This window comes from Alligator sinensis, unplaced genomic scaffold (genome assembly GCF_000455745.1).
Source record: "Alligator sinensis unplaced genomic scaffold, ASM45574v1 scaffold1723_1, whole genome shotgun sequence".
NCBI lineage: Eukaryota > Metazoa > Chordata > Crocodylia > Alligatoridae > Alligator > Alligator sinensis.
This window is the reverse complement of record NW_005842959.1, coordinates 262960-277323: the sequence shown is the minus strand read 5'-3', so window position 1 is coordinate 277323 and position 14364 is coordinate 262960. Positions and strand designations below refer to the sequence as shown.

Genomic DNA, 14364 nt, shown 5'->3' with positions numbered 1-14364 from the left:
TTAAAAATATTTTTTTAAGATCAATTTATCTATTTTCAAGAAAACAATTCTCTGTTGCCCTACTCTCCAATTTAAAATGTAGCGGCAGGACTACATTATGTTATGCTAAACATACCCATAAAATAAAATGTTTCACCTGTCTTAGACACTGGACTTGCCACATTTTCATATTCAATCTATGATTTAATTAAGCCTTTAGCTTTTGGAGTCAATGAAAGAGTTAAGGCATTCAACTATGTACACTTCAGGTTATCTGGGTTGAATCTGGGACTTTGCTGACTCTCAGCTCCTCTCCACTTTAACAGATGGGGTCAAAGGTGAAACTAAAGATGAGAATTAAAGACACATACATCCCTTTAATCAGATAATGCATTCAAAGACTTGCAAATTCCCAAGAAGCCACTTTGCAGGCACGTGTCACAGTCCATTCCATGAAAGAAAGGGTGGGGGAGAAACGGGAGAGAAAGGACTGATTTTAACTGACCAGCATTAAAAAAGGCAGGAAATTAAAGAAAACAAATGGGAACAGAATGGAACGGATTACTAGCAATTCAAAATGCTTTCTGACTGCACAATTCTCCCTCGAGAGTAAATCCAACATTTGAAGCCTTCACACTCTGCATCCAAATGCTTTTTCTAACTTCATTAAGCAGCCGTGTTTAAGAACACTTCATAACAAGTAGTTTAATTAGAGATGAGCTGTTACTGAAATATCTCACCTACCTGGGTATCCTCAGAAACGTCAGGATGCCCAGGAGGAAAGAGAATCTTACAACCAGAGTAGTACTCACAAAAATCACCAGTCTGGTGTCCAAGAAATTAATGCTTCTCACCCGCAACACTGCCTGAAAAAAAAGTGCCTAGGAAAAGGAATGTTTGCATCAAATATACCATCTCATTGGCATTCCCTGACACAGCTATAGTGCAAATAGGGACAAAAAAAGAAAGTAATTAAAAAGAGTGAAGATAAATAGAGCAGCAAGAAGGAATTCAAGTTTCCATAACTGTGCATGGATTTGCTTTTTGTCTAATGGATTGCCCTCCATCCAGCCCAAGATCAACCAACTGACATGTGATACACTGCAGAGAAGTCAACAGCAGTGATGCCTACAGCTGTGTATACCAGGGTACAGGTGCTCCTGCTTATGTTTGTTTGTTACACAGCCAACTTTTTGCTTTTAGTAGGCATGCTGCTGGGTGCAGCTCAGGAGAGAGTATCCTGAATCATGAAAATAAATGTTCAAAGATTCTCTAGTCAACCTGGTCTTCCATCTGAAGTGTAAATTAGGGGCAGGTATATTATGTGGGTAACTTTAAAGTTGCATCTTTGAGTAAGGGTTAGCAAAAACAAGTCCTTTTACACAATTTTCTAAATCATTTTTATTTATATGTTCTCAGTACACATTCAGTTTTGTTGTTCAATACTTAATATTATTTCACCTATCTTGACAAAAGGATGAGATTGGAACTTGCAATTTGGCTTGTGAAAATAAAAATCAGCTCAAGCCCCAAACCAACTCTGAGCATTTTAAATGATTTTCAGCAGCTGGGACAACCATCTCTACAATAGATATAAGGTGTATTTTTGCTCCCCAGTAAAGCCTCTGCCAGTGGAGTCCATCCAGCAGTTCAGTAGTTCTGACAAATTATAGCAAACTTACCTCCATCTTTAGATTTCATGGCCCTTTGTGGTCATAAACGTTTGGGTACTTACGATCCAGACATGGCACAGAATGAGTCATGAAAATGAGCAAGGTCAAGTGGTAATCCCAATATGGATTTTATGGAATACCAGCAAAGGCAGGACTCTAGCTGTAGAACCCCTGCCCAGAGGAGATAAGATAGAGATCTTGTCTGAGCATCCTCAGATCAAAATGCAAGACCTTTCCTAACTGCATCACTAAATAATGATACCAGGTTCAGCCACCATAGAGCTCATGGAAAAATAAAAGGTGAAAAGGGAGTGCTAATAAACTAAAGAATTCAGGAGAGCTGACAATTGAATATTACTAATACAAGTGCCATATGGGAGCCTATGGTGAAGTTCTGACAGATTTCTCAAGAAACTGGGTTTGTAGTCAAAATAAACTTTAGAGAGGGTGCATACAAGCATTTAAAAGATCTGAGAGAACTCTACCAGCTTTGTTCTCCTGGTAGAAAAACCTACTGGGGGAGCACTGCACAAGCATTTACAGGGGCTGGGTGGGTGTTTTGTAGACAGCCTGTGCTGGTGACATGCCACTGCTAGGAGGCCCCTGTGCACATATCCCAACATGCTCTACACGCTTCCCTGCCTGCCAGGAACAGCTGAAGGCAGCTTAGGGAGCAGATCAGTGCTGATTGGCTAGACACACCAGGGGACCATGCTCCCCTGCTCACAACACCCTTCCTCTCCTATCCTTCCCATACAGCTGTCAGGCTTTGAGACAGGAGACCCAGAGCATGTTTGCTGTCTTCTCAAGGCTGTCAATGTTCCCTCCAGCAGCCCACCGAGCATCCCTACCCTTCCTTCACCAACCAAAGGAGTTTGGGTAAGGGAGAGGAATGCGGTCTGACAGATATGGATCCTGCATGATTAAACAAGGATCTACCAGACCCTAACCCCTTCCATATCTAAACTGCATAGACTCAGTTCCCAGTAGGACTAGAGACCACAGACCCTCCCTCCATGGGCAGATCCACACCTCAGGTGTGGTCTGGGTCCAGGTGTCAGAGTTGTGGGGGTCTGGAGACTCTGAAAATGACAGGAGCCAAGTGAAGCTGGTTTGGGTTTGGGGCAAGGAGGCTGCTGGCAATTGAGTCAGGTGTTGATGCATCAGTGGCAGTTTCTGACACGTGTGGTTCCACACCTGCTCCTGGGGCAATACAGAAAGCTGCATAGCCCCAGAGCTGCAGAGAGGGGTTGAGCTTTCCCACACCCAAAACTGCTGGAGGAATGGTTTGTAGTATGCAATAGAGTACAGCCAAAGTCAAAGATTATCTCCCTGGAGGGGAGGTACAAGCTGGGATGCTGAAGGACAGCTTGGCAGTTTCTATCAGAGAGGTAAGTGTACAAGTGTTCATTTGTTTGGTAGAAACTCTGTTAGAGAAGACTTCTACCTCACTGAAGGTGTAAGATTTTTTTTTTTTTAACCAGACCTGCCATTTTTGGTCTGGTAGAAATAGTGTGAACGCTTGTACACCTAGGCTAAGTACAAACAGTCAAAAAGCCTGAGGCTGAATTGATTCAGTCTTTGCAGGTTAGTCTAAACTGCAGGGATGAAATTAAAACAGAAGTGAACAGACATTTACCTTTGATTCAGAAAATGCAGCCACATGCTTGCAATGGCTCAGACAAGAAGCCCAGGGGCACTAGAACATGGATGTATGTTCACTTCCTCTTCCTGCTGCCCCTAAGGTCTCTGGGATTTGCAATCCAAAATCACAGTAGCAGGACTCTACAGGGTTGCTTCTCACTTCTTCTCCCTGTTTCCAAGTGCCTCTGGGATTTGTAATCCACGGTCCACAGAAGTAAGTTTGAGCAGGGGAAGGGGTGTTCCTGACCTCTGAGGGCAGTTTGGGAGATAAGATGATTGAAGCATTTTTTTCATTCAGGATTTTATTTAGCAAAATGTTTTAAATTTGAATTGTAGTGGGATTCTCCAGATAGAGATGGGGATGCAAAGCACAGATCTGCTAATTTTAGACCTGTTGCATGGCATGTGATGATGGGACTGGATATGTACCTGACTATGCCTAAGAACTATAAATAGAGACTTCTGAGGTGAAAAATAGAGACAAACATTTTAGCTCCTTTACAACACAGTGGAGTAAAAGGTATTTTTGAAAGGACAGAATGGGAAAATAGTGAATAATATGCTGAAAATTAAGATCTATCATGCCTAGATTCTCAGTTTCTATGTGGATGCACTTTAAAGCTTTAGCATTACAAACATGGTGACAGATTTTTCTGGGCTCAAAATATAACCAAGCCAAGCCCTTCCATTTACAGTGATTAAAAGGCATATTAAGCATTTATTAAGCTAAGAAATAGACTTCAAACTGAATTTCCACAGCTTTTACATTACCATCAGTTATTAGCTATGCTCTGTTTTTGTATACCTGGCTCACAGAAAGTCTATGGATACTAATTAATGACCACTATGGAAACCAACAGTTTTCTAGCTGTGTGCAGAACACATTTTGTGCATCTATTTCAAATTTAAGACAGTTGACTCTTGACCGTGAAAGTCATGATACAAACTGCAAATGAAATCATCATTTGGCCTCAAACAGTGACCCAGAGAGTGGAAGTGACAGATGCTGCACGCTGGCAGAAATGCTTGCAGAGAAACAAAGGACAATGATTGGCTACAAAGAAGGGGCGCGGCTTAGTTATGTCAGTTGCCCAATGAAATGTTATTTGTAACTGCTTCTATAGAAAGACGAAGATTTATAAGCAGGGGATATTTGAGGGATAGCACCATATGAGATCACATGTGATATTTACAGCTTGTACTTTTAGTGCTTCTTGATACCCTGGCTCCTTTGATTGAACAAGGAGGTCAGGCAGAGTTCCTGAACTTCCAGCAGTTTTGGTGCCAATTCTGCTCCAAGCAACAAAGGTCTGCTTGTACATTTGTCACGTGGATACGACTCAGCAGCACTGGTTTCATGTTCCAACAACAGCATTTCACCCCGAAAAGTCCTAAACCAAATCCTGTACTGCTTATTAAGCTTTTATCCAGGCAAAACTCTTAATTGTGTTGATGGGAGCATTGCCTGAGCAATGGCTGAGTAAAATCTGAAAAGGGATTTGGCTCCATAGCAGCATTTTATACTTAGAGACTGCATATGCCTTGGTGCCAAAACTATTAGTATCCTATATATAGGATGCCAATCCTACTCCCCTGGAGCAGAAATTGTGCAGATATCTGATGACAGAAATGGAAGGAAGTACGAAGCAAAAATAAAACTGATGAAAAGCTTCACAAAATGACCCTTATTCAAACAGAGCAGTACCCCTTTATATAAAATTCAAGCACTTTGTAACAAATGGCAGTGCCATATTGATATATGTGTTTATGGGTGGTAGAAAACAAGAACAAAAGGCAGCTATTTGTCTGAGGGCTCATGGGAAAAGATGCCATATCTAACACAGTTCTACATCCTTCAGGCTCATCTCCACCTCCCCTTATCACTTACATTGTTGTCACTGTACTTTCAGTGCATACATAAATGTTCACAGATTTATTCCTCTTTGGGCTAAACCTTCTGCACATAAAAAGGGAATAATAATTTCCAGTAAATTAGACAAATGGTGGTTCCCTACTTTCAGTTCAGAATAGAAAAACAAAACAAATGGAGATATTCAGATACAAGACTTAATTTGGGCCAACATGTTTTTTAATAATAAAAAGTGATTCATTTTCAATTGTGTTCCATCTGAAGCAGACTTGTAAACCTACAGAAACTCCTCCTTCTAATTCCAAGAAATAGCAGGTCTGCTGTGTAAGACACAGTCACCAGAAAGATGACAATAGGTTTTTCTTAATTAGGTTTTTTATGTCTGCCTTCACTTGGAGTTACCAATTCCATACAAAATTTGGCCTATTTAGCCATATTAAAATGAAAAGAAAACACCAACGTCACTATGGGCCAAGAACACCGTTGGCGAGAGTAGACCCAGCTATCTGACCCTTGGAGCCACTGGGAGTTGTGTCACTGAGGGCTTTGAGTCTAGGATCAGATCTAGTGTGTACTTCCAATAGGGGTGAACTTACATGAGCTCAGTAATGGCTTTGGCCCCACAGCTACAAAGGCTAACCCTTAAAAATGTGTGCTCAACACTCTCTTAAACACAACAAAATGCCCAAACTCAGGGTTAAGCCTTTCTATCTGTGCACTGAACGCTCCCTGGCACTGATGTGTATGACAGGTCATATGCTCTTTAAAGCTTACTGCTCCCTCTCATTAGAGTCAGTGGAAAAACTGACATACACTGCACAAGAAGCGAGAACAGATCCAGACCTGTGAGGGTGCTGAGCCTTCTCACTTCCAGTGAAGTCAATGGGACTGAGAGAACCCAGGACTTCCTGGCAAACGCACAGCTCCTTGCAGAACTGGAGCCGAAATCAGGATTGCCTGAGCTGTGCAATACCGAGGACTGCAATAACAGCTTTTCAGGAGCCTGACAGCTGGGCCTAATTTGCATGTCAATTTACATAATTTCAAAACCCAAAAGGAATATCTACAACTATGATATTTACTTGTACACTGTCTTCTTTTAGGGATGACCAGAAACTGCTTATTTAGCACCAATAAAAACCTGCAGTTGAACAGTTTGTCCTTATCCTCCAGTCACAGGGAGGGGATAGTCAGGAGCCACATTTTAAGACAGACAAATTGGGCTGTCAGGTTCAATAAGTGAATTTGGCTATCAGGCCACATTTTGGCTGAGAGGAAAGAGGCCTGCTTAAGGAGACCAACAACATTTAGAGATTGGTTTCACTGTTTCCAACAGAAGTTAACAAATCCCAATAAATATTAAGTCAAGCCCAGGTAAACAAGTACTCACTGGGCATGTCTACATGTAAACTGAATATGCAGCTATAAATTCTGGTCCATATCATGCTGGAGTTTATTGCTCCGGGGCACCATGTTCGATTGTGCACCTGAGACTGCAGTACATTGAGCCAAGTTGGAGCAGCCCCAACTGGCAGGGGCCCCAGGGTGGGGGGTGGGCCACCTGCTAGCCTGGGGCTGCTCTGAACCAGCTCAACATGGTGTGCGGGGGCTGGCTGGAGCACAAGGGTGCTTCACTGTGGGGCTAGCCAGCAGGCAGTCTCTGCACTGAAGCACCCTTGTGCCCCAGCCAGCCCTGTCAGCATCTACATGTGTGCTGCTGTGGAGTAAAAAAAATCTGTCGTAGGATAGTATTTGTTTTTACAAGTACTAGCCTATGGCTGAGTTAATTAGTTTACTCTGTCCTAATCATGCTGCACGTGTAGACACTGAGACATTTACTGCAGACCTTATTAGGCAACTCCACAGTAAACATCTCCTGTAGACACACCCACTGATGCAGTATCTGGGCTAGGCATCAAACTATATAACACATTAAACATAGAAAAGGTTTAATGTCAAGAACAGATTCAAACAGAAAATGTACTGTGTCATCATTTGATATTACAATACAGGAGCCTTGTTTAATACCCTGCATTAATGAAGGAGCTCTTTAAGTATAATATTACAATAGAGAGCATAAGAAATATCGCTGAGGTCAGTGCAGTTCTATTAACTGTCACCCAGTTCAGAAATATTTTCCTTGAATACCATTAAAGCTTCCTCCTTCCCTTTGTTCTAATTTCTGAAGGCAGTAGAAACTAAAACTTCCCTCACAATAATTTCTGTTTTCTACTTGGCAGACTAATGGTATTAGACTTGAGAGAGAAATTTACCTTGGCAATGTCTTATGCACAGGTCTTTTGAAAGGAAATGTTGTTAACACGAATTCTATTAAGCAGGCGTTTTCTGTGGCTTCAAAACACAGGTGATAACACATTTTTTGTTATAAAAATTGTTGCTTATTTTTTTGGCGGGGTTTTAGAACATTCTTAAATATGCTTCCAGCTGATGCTATATATTTATTTGCATGAGTCTAAATACATATTACCTAGTCTCTCTGCTAAGCAGGATTAATTTTCATAGGGGTTTTTTTTTCAAGATCAGGTTAGGCCATTATGAATGTGTAATCTCCTGTACAAGCCAGGCCATAGATGCCCACCCAGTCACTTCTGCAACAAATTATGGTTGAAATTTTATGACTTTGGAAAACAAATGTTGAAGCCCTAGATCCATGAACAAAATGGATTCCTACCTATTGTCACAGCACTATCCTAAGACAGGGTAATGCTTATTTTAAAGAGTTCTTTAAGTAATGCCTATCTGAAAGAGGCTGCACCACTGCAAACCAGCAAGTGAGAAAGTTTAAATGGCACAATACTGTGACAGAACCAATAAGTGAAGAAGATAAACACAACAATCCAGGCACTGACAGAAGTGATATTTGTCATGTGATCGGCCTCTTGAAAGCACTTTATGGCTGTGCTCTGACAAAAATACATGGAAGCCCAAATGCACAACAAATTAACCCTCATTTAATGGGAGTTCAGATGAAGGTACTCCAAAGAGAAGTGCCTTTGTTAACTTCTGTTTGTCCCTGTGCATGAGCAAGGCTGGGCTGATGTAGCCCAGCCCTGCCCCGGTACTTTGTGGAGGAAGGGAGGGGGAAAAAAGAGGGGTAGGAGCTCTGGTTTGGTATTTGTCTAGCCTGAGCTGGAGGGAGGAGCACCTGTTGGGGGAGGGGGCTCTAATCTGCCCGCCCTCACCCTCCAGCGGGAGCTGGGCAAACCCCAAACTGAAGCTCCCTCCCCTCCCTTTTCTCCCTCCCATCCTGCAGACAGCACCAGAGCTGAGGGAGGCAGGGGAGGGGCTAGGGAGACAGGCTGCAGACATGTAGCTCATCCTGGATTGGCTCCAAAGTGGAGTGTGATATCCCCGCCTTTTCCCCTCCCCCCCGATCCAACAGCAAATGTCTGCTGGGTTAGGGAGGTGTGACTGTAATTCATGGCGCTTTCTGTGAAGCACCATGAGTTACAGCAGGGAGCTGCACATCTGTCAGCACCCTCTAATGCTGTCTTGGAAGAGGGATCTTTCTGGGAGCAAGACTACAGTAAAAAGTCACCATTGCAAGTCCATAGCTGGCAGAAGCAGGTTGTACTTATTTTGAAGACTGGCTAATTGATAGCTAGTCTAGCAAGGGTTCATGAAGAGCAAAGAGAGAATACAATGGAACATTAATGATTCCTAAAATAACTTGACCAAGCCATCGGTTGGATGACGAGCTCTGAACTCATAAACACTTCATGATCAACAGTTGCAGCATTGGTTATGGGACTCTAACTATTTAACATTTAGCTAGTTTGGTCAATTTTGGGGGCAGAACTTATAAGGAAATACAGTTTTGAACAATAAACCTTCACTGGGTAAACAACTTAATACAAGGCTAGAAATGATGGGCCAAATCCTAAATTCTGTTGACTCTGTTTTACACCATATGAGGATTTGGGCCTCCATGATGGACTGATGAAGTTCAAATGCCACCACCACCTCCACTCAAACAGGTTACAAAATGGTGAATGATGACTATGTATTGGGAAGCCACTCCAAAACTACTCATAAGAATTGTGAATCAGACCTACTTCCATCCTGTAACATGGTTAAAAGAAAGGGACTGCCTATCAAATGAACTGTAATCTGTTTCACTGCATACTTGCCAATTAGAAAATGTATGCCACTGTTTTAGGTAGTGAGTTTCACTGATCAACTACTGAAAGCAGATTTCCAAAAACATAGATGATAGCAAAATACTGAAAATATCACAGCAGTAACTCAGACTTCCCTATTGTTCACAAATGGTCAGCAACTGCTTGCTGGAGCATTTGACTGGCCCTTTCACTCTCAATAGTTCCTCACTTTGCTATTATGGAAGTAGAAACATACCTGCGGCCAAAGCCTTTCTATAGGGAACAGCTATCCTGTAAAAATGCTACTGGAAAAAAACATTCCAAATATAATTCAGCTATTCTGGAATAACTCCCTTCTGTGAAGAGAACTCTACATGAAAATGGCTTTTATTTCAGAATAATTGTTCCAGCAGAGTACTGCTGACTAGGAGCAATAGGTATTGTGGCATAGTCATTCTGGAATAGCTGTGCCAGTCAGTTTTCCTGCATAGACATGCCATGAGGTTTGCTAGTGGGGTGCTATATGAAGTTACACTGAATGATAGAACGCAGCTTTGAAAAGGATGGCAGTATAGTTTCACTGTTCCTTAAATTACACAGGGACTACAAATCAGAGTTATTTTCAATTAGAGACAACACCAGCCTATATGGAGCTAGGAAGTTCCAGCATTTTGGGTCAGAATGTATTCTGCAGAGCTAGGACAGGACCAGGGCAGATCCAGAAGGGGGGTTCACATGTGCAGTGTGTTCTCTGAGCTCATCAGCTGGGCAGCATGGGCTCCTGCCAGAGCCACTGCTTTCACATGGCTCTGGAGCCCAGGAGGTGGGCACTGCTGTCATTCACCCTCACCCTGAATTTAGCCTGACGAAGGGGTGGGGAGCCAATGACAGTTCCAGAGCTGTGCAAAAGCACTGGATCTGGCCAGAGCCCAAACCGACCAGCTGGTGAATTCAGAGAACTCTGCGCAGAGGCAGAGCTCCAGCAGAAGCCCACACCAACCAGCTGGGAGCTCAGCTTCCTGCCACACAGATGAAGGGTGTGTGGCCACAGCTCCTTCACTCCTCTCCTGGCCGGTATGGAGAAAACATACAAACATCTTCACAATTTTCAAAAAAATGGTCTAAAATTAGTCCAAAGTCTGGCACCTGTCCAGGAATTCCTCTGTCAATTCAATTGGGTTTAGTCACATTTTCCCAGTTCAAAAAACAAAACAAAAACAAAAACCTGCCCTCCCCAGCCCACTGCTATGTATGATAACAAAGTTAACGAAGAGGAAAAGGCAGTAAAAGACCCAAACCTGCTAATAAGCTTACGCTTAACTTTCATTTTTGGAACAGGGCTACTGAAGTCAATGAAACTACCTGCTTATTTATCATTAAGTACATGTAGAGGCATTTGCTGGACTGGAGCTTAAATGACTGACTAGAATACAAAATCTGATCACAAAGTGCTTTAAAATCTATATAATTTTATGCACACACATCTGAATAGATGCAAGGTTTTTTTTTTATTTTGATCTGTTCTAGCAACCTTGGTTTAGCTTACAAAAATGATCAATAAGGTATTGCACACAGGACTGTGATTTAACGGTGTCCTTATAAATAGCTCTGGATAATACAAGAACCCTTACGTTCTTTCATCAGTTACGAATCTGACCAAAACTGCAATCACATAATTTAACAAATGTTTTCATCTAGATCCAAAAAGGAATAAAATATATTTTATAGAGAAGTCTTTGAATAAATAACTTTTTATAAGACTGAGCGTGTCTACATGAGATCCTATATCACCATAGCAACATGCTACAGCAATGTAGCATCAGTGGGCACAAATTGTAATGCCACAGCTACGTTGCTGTAGTGATGCACTCCCTCGCTATAGCGCATCATTATGGCGATGTAGCAGATAAAACTAACCGTGCGCCACTGGCATGGTGCAGTAACAGCTGTTACTAAAGGAAGTACTAAATGATGGTGCAGTAACAATGGCACAGTAACAATGATGCCATAGGGGCATATGTAGATGTGTGCACAGAAAAGCAAAATTTATATTTTTACAGGCCAGCGTTATTGGCTCTCCTTATGTAACATCTCTATGCTATTAATAACTATTACCTGGAAAAGTAAAGAAAAGTATTAAAAGCAGGTGTCTGTCATGTAGATTAAAGTTCCTTACCATTCATGTAACCCTTCAATGTCAGTGGAAAAACACACTGACATTGTGGAAGAGGGGAAGGGGAAGAGGTTCTTGATTAAACACTCCTCATTGAGGAGGTATTTCTCAAACAAAACTGATCTTCTGGAATCTAAATTTTGAATTTACATACAAAGGTGTAGATTATGCCTAGAAATGCCCAGGTTTACACTGTTGAGGAAGACTGCAAAGTCCCTTTGCTTCCTTTCCTCTTGATTAGCCATGCTCACCCTTACCATTGAGCCCATGGACATGTTAATGCAAGATAATCCAAAGGTCCTCACACTAACACTTCTGCACAAGTTTAGGCACTAAAAACTGGAAGGAGGCACAGCATGCTGCATCTCCCAGAAGCAGTTTTAGGAGCTGCCTCTCAGCATGCTCATTGGGTGGCACAAGAGGCATTCTGCCTATTTATTTGTTGTTTGGTAGCAACCTGGAGCTGCCACGTCAAGACACAGCTCATGGTCTTTTCCCTGCTACTTCATTTTTCAAATTGAAGTTTCTTATGACAATCACAACAAAATGACAACACCATAAAATAAAATAAGCCTCCTAAAATGTGAAGCGAAGCAAAGTGATTGATATATATGTCATTTCTGATTGTGTACAGAGAGTGTTCTTTAGGGAAAAGTTTAAAAGAAAGCTCCCCAGTTGAGCAGAAGTTCCTATAAGGGATATGATGTTCCCATCAAAGCTGTTGAAACCTGATTTTATTTCAGGGTCTGCAACTAAATTTTTTTAGTAAATAGATTTAAGCTGTCAATTTCCAGGCATGCTGTGCCATCAGCATGTAGGGACTGCTGTGACCAACGTGGAGGCTGTAACAGCAAATTTTATTATAGACTGGTAATTGAATTGAACAGGTTTACATTTGAATAGATTTACTGCAGCATGATCTCTGACATGCTGCATGGGACTGAAATCCTTGCCTATACATAAAGACATGTTTAAGACATACTGGGCCAAATTCAATCCCCTGCAACTCCATTCCAATCAATGCAGTTACACCTGGGATATGTTTGGACCTGTGTCTAATTTACCCTTTGCACTGGGAAGCCAGTGAAAATCAACTGCATATAATCTAACCTAAAGGAAATAAAATATTACCATCTGTCTTGCTTTAAAGCAGTATATAAAGGACATTGTCAGGACTGACACATCCAAAATTTGATCTATCCTAAACTAAAGCTCATACTCAAACGTCCCACAGTAGGAAAAAAAAAACAACCCTAAATCTCCCTTTAGGAAGAAAGCATCAGAGGTAGGCTATATATCAGTCTAGTTCCTAAACATTCAAACCCTTCCTGCCAAACAAGTGAAGAAAACTGAACTCTCCTTCCACTCTGTTTGGGTTGTCCCTCTAGGTCTTGGCTGAGCTATACAGGGAGAGGAGGGTACAACCCCCTACTTTTGCTTCACCTGTTTTGTAGAAAGAAGGCTTCAGTCTCTTTCACTGACAATCCAGTCTTACTCATGAGCATTATATTTAATAATTAAAAACAGATAAAAATCCCTGTGTGTCTTCTGGTCAACCCACCCACAAGAACCATCTTTCTATAGGCAGAGAACAATAAAGAGGAAAATGGAAAAACAATGGGTCTTTCAGTGGCTTGTCAACAGAAGAACTTCGTTTTTTTGAGAGGATAGCACCCTTCGCTCAAAAGGGACTTTTAATGCTAATCCTTAAAAAGGTAGATTTTAGATAAGTTAAATTTTAGCCAATCAATCTTGATATTGTTCTTTCCTTTCTACAGCCTTATCTTTAAGTTGTCTCTATGAAAGATAAAACATTAAAAGATTGCTGTATTATTAAAAAATGAGGCACAATAAACTCTTGACATTCTGAGGTACAATTTGAGGACTGATTTACTCCCATGACATTGATTTCAGTTGTCTACTTACTGTTCAAATGTGAACCCAAATTGTGTACAAGCAAAGAGGAGAACTGAACATGAATAGTCATTTTCAAAAATAATTACTTGATTTGCACGTGTAGTCATATTAGATACTCCTGTAAATTATGCATGTACAATTGTGTAGCCAACATTTAAGAGTCAGGTTCTAAATCAGTTCATCCATCCAGATACTTTCTAGTATCATTCTGTTCTTCCCTATAGAGAACAAGTTCTATAATATGCTTATATTTCAAGTTATTAGCAATATAAGGTCTGTTTTGTTGACAGAAGTGTTAAATAGCATGGTGTCATACATACCCAACCATTTCTTTCATTTTTCAGCTTGCCCAAACCTTCCATTTTGGTCTCTGTGTAAGGGATTTTAGTGGTGGAAGCAAATTAGGTTTTTTTACAAGTAAGGAAATTCTGAATCAGCACTAGAAAAGAGGGCCAAATCCTGTAGTCTATACTGAAGCAAAACCTCCACAGAATTTGACAGGAATTTTGCTTGCGTCCAGCTAAGGACAGCAGGATTTGGCTCACAGGATCACAGCATCTGCCAAAGCAGTTGCTCAGAATGAGGTTTATTCTTAGTAAGTATAATCCAATAAGAATATGTCTGTAGGTGTGTGATAGGCCTAATTTTTTCCATCATCTCTCTATCAGTCCGTGTTCTTTTTTGGATACCTATATACTGAATCCCATTTTCAATGACCGATGAAAGGATTTTCAAATGTCAGTCACATATTAAAACTAACTTTTAAAGTAATGATCAAATAAAACAGCACTGGAAATTGTCTGGAGAAAGTCATTTAACTAAGGGGGTTCTCCACTGAAGGCATTTATTTGAAATGCTTATCTAGTTCTGAAGTCAATGGAGTTATATTATTTTGTGTTGATGGAACAGTGTAATCTAAATACAATGTTTAAAATAAAAGAAAATACATATGCACCTTCTTGCACATTCACAGACAACAATAACAAA

General features: G+C 41.0%; 1 protein-coding gene across 9 annotated transcripts in view; it reads right to left on the bottom strand.

Moving 5' to 3' along the window:
- LOC102381098 (estrogen-related receptor gamma) overlaps positions 1-14364 on the bottom strand; it is a 265118-nt gene that overhangs the window by 135745 nt on the left and 115009 nt on the right. The window lies entirely within an intron of this gene.